At 32.9% G+C, this 7,844-nt stretch overlaps 1 protein-coding gene across 1 annotated transcript in view; it reads right to left on the reverse strand.

Moving 5' to 3' along the window:
- Smp_141390 (putative innexin) overlaps nucleotides 1-7,844 on the reverse strand; it is a gene marked incomplete at its 3' end in the record, with an annotated part of 31,370 nt that overhangs the window by 5,879 nt on the left and 17,647 nt on the right. The gene's annotated exons all lie outside the window — the stretch shown is intronic.

A 7,844-nucleotide genomic window follows, 5' to 3' on the forward strand; every position in this document is an offset into this window, starting at 1 on the left:
GACCACCAGGGAAAACCTGGAAGCACTGGAAGACCGTTTCGTCCTATTGTGGGACTGACTTCGAGAGGTAAATCCAGGAGTTCTAGTGAGAAGCAGTGACCAGTGGAGTTCATACCATGTCTGTTGTGAGATAGGAACTCACTGAAGACAATTGGTGAACGGTTACTCAACTTCATGGATTGGTTGGAGTTAGAAATAAACACCATGGGATGCCGGCTCAGTGGTCTATCGGTTAAGTGCTCTGGTGCGAGAGTGGTACGTTCTGAGTTCGAATCTCGCGAGGCGAGGTCGTAGATGCGCACTGCGCACAATAGAACAATACGGCCGTCCAGTGCTTCCAGGTTTTCCCTGGTGGTCTAGCTTCAATTGACTCACGCTTTCAACTATGAAAATACTAAATCTCCACAGAAAACCCCTTCTGACATAGAAATTCATCATGGTAAAACTTCCAGACCATGAGCTATGAATATGCTTTTAATGTTTAAAAAAATGAGTACAGAACCGGCTAGTTTTTCAATCTTTATCTAATTTGAATTAATTTGTATTGAAAAATTCCCTTCAATTATTTTATTTACATAGTTCTAGTCTGTTGGTTACGTGCAAACTGACAAACAATGATTCTAGAGACCTAATTATATTAAAACTTTTTATCCCCATAAATATAGTTACTGTATACATTAATAGTTGATAGCTTTCGCAAAAATACTAATCTATCAATCAGATCATTGAAAAAAACTAGTCAAGTATCTTTCTTTATTATCTAGACTTCAAAAATTCAAATGAATTTTAACATAAAAATACATAACTGTGACATTCAGGATGCGAAACCGAGTAACAGAAGTTTTTTTGTAATTTACGAGCGGAGACAGAAACTAAGATTATTCCTGACTTTTTTTAAATCCATGTCATGGATACCCAGTACTTTGAATCATTTTTTCCGTTCATCGAGTAGGTGAATGCTTTGACTTTCAAACAAACGTTTCTTTTAGATGTATGTATATTTATCTCACTCACACTGTCTTTGATTAACTAATCTATTTGTCGTTAAAATGCCACCAAACAATATATTGTACACCCTAATCCAGTAGTTTTTGGTGGTCTATTCAAAATCAAAAAGTACGATATTGTAATGTATTGTGTTCCAAATTTTCAAGAATGAGTACATTGGTGTTACGCTATGCTGAATATTTTATGTACACCATATTTATATTATTTTAATTCATGAATGTTTCTAACCATTGATTTATATCTATGCAAATTTATTCATAGCTTATATTAATTGAAGGCCATTATACACATAAAACATTATTTATGTAAACAGGTTATCAATTCAAAAATATTACTATTCATATTAATAATGATATTAATGTTTATATTTACAAAAGATAACTTTTTTGGCATGTAGTATGTATACTATAGTGAATTTTGATGTTCCTATCACATTTAAGTTTATATATCCCTTTAGATAACTCTCCATCTGAGTACTCAATCACTCAAAAAGTTCACATAGCCAATAATTTGAGACTACTAAGTAGTAGAAGTATGGACTAGTCAATTCTTTCCAAATAGATTCAAAAACTTTTAGTAAAGCTGACATGACGCGTGAATAAATCCATAAGAAGCGCCGTTATTAAACATAAATCAATCTATTAAAACAAACTCAGAATAAAAATTTATCTACGAGTTAAATAACAGAAATTTGCCAAAAACAGTGAGCTTCCTTTTTTTCTACCATTGCTGAAACCTTCACCATATTAACATCTAGAAAAATGGGAGCTATGTATACTAAAGGAATCTACTCAAACTTATCTTCTACCACAGTCTCAATGAACGCCTGGTTTTCGAAAAGCATAATCCCTCCCCCCCCTCTCTCTATTCATCTTTTACATATGACTGAGTTATTCTGTCTTCATACCTCTCTCTTTGACTACATTTTATTTAATCATATCATGTTTTCCATCCCATTTTCTATAGTTACTATTCTCTGTCCAACATGTTTGTTATTCTCGAGAAATATTCAAGCTCTTCACAACCATATTTTCAGTTTTATCATACATATTACCGATTATCTTCGTCAGTGAACAGCTTTGAAAATGAATTGGACAAAAATATAATACTTTATTGAATCATTCCTTCCCACATTTATTTCTCAGTGGGTGTATTCTGTTTAATTGTGACACCAACAACAGCAATAATTAACAACTCTATCAAATACTAAGGAAATTGAAATAGCTCAACAGAATACATTATGGACAATATTTTGAAAAATGATATATTGAAAACGATGCTTAATGCATAGATGACATGGGTATAATAAACTTTTACTGATTGTGAGAGACAAAAATTGAAGGTTCCCCTCTAAATTATATCCCTTAATTCAAGCAACTAAAAGTAACTATTCATATAGAATGGTATAGTACATATTCTACTAACAGTGTTGTAATGTAATGTAACTCATTCACCAAATACTCAACTTTAAGCCACAATACTATTTGAATATGTTTTTGAGGACTAAGAACACCACTATGCTGTGAAAATCGAATTATATCAAGCAAGGATTGAAACCTTTGACCTACTGGTTGAATGCCAAATAGTTTAATGATCAAATTAACGCTTTAGTATGTTATAATAATCACAATGATTTCCATTATTTCAATTAATATCGATTTAAAAACACCATGAACACTAGAGACCACTTGTAAATTGATATGATCACTACCGAAATGTTTATTCTCTATAGTTACTGAATTTAAGCTTTCGATCGGCAAACCATTGTCATTTCATTGTGTGACACAAAAATATCTTACTGATCGAATGAATTGGGACAATTCAATACCCGATCTCTAGACAGCGAAAATATCTACCTCAAGACTGTTATGAATATGTCACGAGTTACGGAGTATAAAAATTGATGAATATCGCTTTCTGTATTCCATCAACTCATTTATCATTCCAAGTTAGTTTTCAAAATGAATTGATTGAATTAATAAAACTGAAAATTTTGTCCCTCGGATCTGAAGGTCCTGGTGTGATCGTCAACTATCACTGCTGAACCACATACTAGAACGAAACATGTCCAGTTCTTTCCGATTTACTGTGATACCTTAACTAAGATTAAACCGTAGTAAATATCACCTACAAAATAAAGTTACCACTTAAAATACTTTACAAAATCAGCTTAAAAGAGACATTGAGATCCTGAATCACATTTTGAACTTCTATTGGGTTGTTTTTTGTCAGATATGTGTATAAGCATACCGAAAAATCTGTCACATGAACCATGGAATTGTATTTCACATTAATTCATTACACTAATAGTGATCAAAATTCGGTGGAGATCGAACGTGAAAGAGGTACAAGTTGAGAAATTGAAGGAGAATTTCTTCAATCAACATTTTATTACTCTTATGATTCATCCGTGTAATTATTAGTGAAGTCAAAGAAAGCAATAGATTGTTTTCAACACAAATAAAGATTTCAGTAGTATCTTCGAAGTATCCACTGAAACTCATTTTAATGCTAATCACTGATTTACTAATCTGTAATGGGATTTTAATGATTTAATAGATGAATTATAAACCAAAATACAGTGAAATAATATGAATCAAATACATAAAAAAACTTCCCGTTATTAGTGTACATACGTTAATCATAAAAAATATTGGTTTGGAGCTAAAGGCTGTTCACTTAACATGTTGAATAAACATTACTCAAGTAAACTTTAAAAATGTGAACGGAATTCTTTACCAAGTATAGGTTCATTATTTCAGCTTCATAGAACATACTTCAATTGTTATTATTACCAACCCTCCCCCAAACCTAAGTAACTAGAGAGAAATTCAGGTATTGGTAACTAGTATTGTTCTGTTCAAGCCACCTAAAAATTTCGATGAAAGTTAAATAGTAGCTTAATGGCAGAGTTGTGTTCGGTCATTAATAAATATTTCACAGGCTTGAAGCCAAATAGTTTTGCTAACCTTCAAATATACACAACTGAAATACTGCTCAAAGCTGAGTAAATAAATCAAATTACACTGAATAACTGTGATAGAAATCAAAACAGCTAGTCACTGATTCTCTCAGTACTACTTGTTTGATGAAAGGTACTTGGTTCGAGTCCCAGAGTGAACATCAACTCTGAGATGCAGGTAAATCCAGCTGACAAGTCCCAAATAGGATGAAACGCGCGTCCTGGATTTCATTGCTAGCCACTATGCATCTTTCCTTACTAGCTGGTCACTGAGTTTATATATATAAAGTGGCTAAATAAATTTACAATACAAGCACAATAGTATACAATTTTCCACTGAAAAATGGAAATTAGTTATTGTCAATTATCAATCTACGCATATATATCCTTATCAGTTCATTCGTTTAGAGATGGTTAAATGATTATAAAGGGTACAAAATATACAAAAAACTAACAAGTACTAATAAGTACTCAAATGTAAATTTATTTTACTCTTTAAATATCATTTTTCATTTGTTCATTGTCCATGACCTTAGATTTTTAATATTATGAATGGACAGATTCTGTAAATAATGAATTTCTTATCAATACTTATTGGTTATACTAAGAAATAGGTATAAAATGCAGTAAACATTAGAATTCAATTAATGTAAGTTATATTATTTAAATATTAAGTATTTTAAGGTACAAATGTAAATCCGTACTTCATAGTATTTAAATGAACTCAATAGCTCAGTGGATAAATAACTCGTTAAATTTCAAAGTGAAAGGTACTTTGTTCAAATACTATTGCAATCATCAACATTAGGATGAAAGTACATCTTATCAACGAGTTCCAAACGGAACGAAACGCGCATACTGGATTCTTATAATAATCACAACTCATCTGTCCTAAAAAGATATTTTTATCTTATGGTTTAATCAAATAACAACAATATTATTATTGTCAAATATGAAAATGTTATTTTTATATAGTTGAAATCATGAGTCCATTGAAGCTAGACCACCATCGAAAACCTGGGAGCACTGGACGGCCGTTTCGTCCTATTCTGAGACTCCTCAGCAGTGCGCATCCACGATACCGCCTCGCGGGATTCGAACCCAGGCTCAGTAATCTATCGGTTAAGTGCTCTGGAGCGAAACCGATAGGCCCTGGGTTCGAATCTCGCTCGCGAGGCAGGATCGTGGATGCGCACTGCTGAGCAGTCCCACAATAGGACGAAATGGCCGTCCAGTGCTTCCAGGTTTTCCATGGTGGTCTAGCTTCAATTGATTCATGATCTCATCTATCAAAATTACTATAATATCCACAAAACCCCCTTCTGACAGTGAGAATGTTACTTGATCAATAGTAAACGAATTCTAACAATTTCCTCTTATTATATCTACATGAATAGTTTAAAGTCTAGAACTAAATATTTTTATGGTGAATTACCTTGGTTTTACCGGTTTATATTTAAAATCACTCATCAAAACTTGATTATCGTCTTACTATATGACACTTCAAAGATTAAAGTTTAACGAGTTTCATGTGATATATTTATAAATAACTTATTGTTCAACATAATTCTATGTTACTTCATAATTTTTGATTTGACTTAGTGAATAGGATTTTTCATGATACAAAAAATATATGTAGAAAATCAGATCATTTAAAAATCTAGTTATGTTTAAACTGATCATTAACTATTAGAGAAAATTCCTATAGGAATTATTCAGTCAATTATAAGCAACTTGGCATATACGCGTAACTGTTGCCATACCAAATCAGGATATGAAGATAAAACACCAGATTAATTTATGTAGTAACAGTATTAGTGGTAGTAGAAAAGAATAAGAACAAAAGAAAATAATTCGAGAACATAGAATGAATTTGCGGGATCAAAGTTTCAGATAATCTAATGGGAGAGATAAAGAGTGAAGTTATCTAAGCAATTGAAAGGTAACTAACTTGTAGAAGGACATCGAACGAATATAGTGCTATATCACACAAAAGAAGCTAAAAAACCATTGAATTTCAATCTATTGGTTGATACTTGCCATAAAACCTATAAGTTCTGAAGTTCATTTAACCCAGTAAGTTGTTATACTCTACTCATGGTGGACCCAAACTACAATATCTTATCGAAACGCAAGAACTAACTGAGAAGTAATAATACAGATTATTTCTGAATAAATGGAGTAAAAATGAAACCATTGATTAAGGTTATTCACTTATTTATTTATAAATCTACGAAACTTGTAACTTCTAATGTCACGTTATATTTCATATGTAATTTTGTTGGGAAAAAAACCTATTCTACTGACTAGTCTTAAATTTCGATACTGGTTATAAGGGATTATCACTTAGCCACATAACATTACTGTGCACCATTTATCAATTATCATTTTGTTTATCACTTCAGTAACAAATGAAACATGCCCATCATCAAAACCAAAGACCATCTTCCTATAATACAATACGGGATACAAATAAATCGACACCAATCTCTTTCAACTCATTGAATTTATTTATTTTGACACATAAACATTGGTGCAAGGAGGCGCCAAATAGATATGAGCCACATGAATCATTCGATTTGAGTGAGGGCTGAGATACCGCACGGGCCCCTAAACCGAAGCAGGTGGTTTTCTTAGGGGAGGCATACCCGAAGCTTTTGACCTAACGGTCTAATCCACAACACAGTGGAGCAATTTAAGAAGATGCAGTCCCATGATATCTGGTGACCAACAACAGATTCATATTCCATTTGTTCCTTCAGGATCCTGGGGCCCGTGTGCACCGTTGGTTTGGAATTAGGGTTTTCCGACTCCCCTAGGTGAACCCTCCGTGTCCACCGATCTGGTTAAAGTGTAGGGCATTCGTTTATCGTCCTCTGAGTTTCGTGAACAACACCCCTGCCGCGAGAGGGCAGTGAGTAGGACTTCCCTGACAGTGGTTGCATGCACGTAGCCATGTGAGAGCATTTCGAGAGGGAGAGCCGACTCCCCCACTCTCGACCGTACCAGGGCATTTGGAGACTAATCACATAGATGATCTCGACATATAAATCAATTTTACTCAATTTACTCACTTAAAATAGCCTTGTATGTTTACTTCGGTGATTAAGGACACCTGATTAATTTAAAGAAAATAACTAAAAATTGTTTGGAACATTAGCAATTGGCAGATAACTAATAATTGCTACAGTATAACACTATTCATCAGAACACGCCTTCTCAGATCGCCTTATGCTTACATGTCTTTTAGTAAACACATGTATTGTGAACTGAACATAACTGGGATTGATTTGCAGTTCATTTATTTAAAAGAAATATACTTATTATAAAAGTGTAATAATATCATTATTATTTGAATCTACAACCATTTATCATTATGAGAAAGCTACTGGGTCAATATACAATGTACAGTAGTCAGAATCCCTCATATCCACTCAGTACACATTTCAAGTGTGTTGAACTATTGTCAGTAATTACTTTTCTAACTCATAACTAGATTTTATTTATTCCAAGTGATCAAATTTTTCAACCCGACTTACGAAAAATAAATTCTGGTATTTAAAAAAGTCAACTGGACACTTCATTCCTTAATGAGTACTTTTAATTCAACATGTTTTCCCCCCGTGATGACGGCAAGACTTGTATGTACAAATCTACTATATATGACAGAATACTAATCATTATAACTATGAACAAAATGTATGCTAATTAGATTTCATTGTTCATTCATTATGATCATCTAGTGTATATTGTGTTTGAGTGAACTAATTCTGAAGGTTATTCTTTTAAAGCAAACCCATATATTTATCCATATTAAATAACTGAAATACAATTAACATATTAAGCAGAGATGGATAGTGGCTAGCAGTGGAAT

This window comes from Schistosoma mansoni, chromosome 1 (assembly GCF_000237925.1).
Source record: "Schistosoma mansoni strain Puerto Rico chromosome 1, complete genome".
Classification (NCBI taxonomy): domain Eukaryota; kingdom Metazoa; phylum Platyhelminthes; class Trematoda; order Strigeidida; family Schistosomatidae; genus Schistosoma; species Schistosoma mansoni.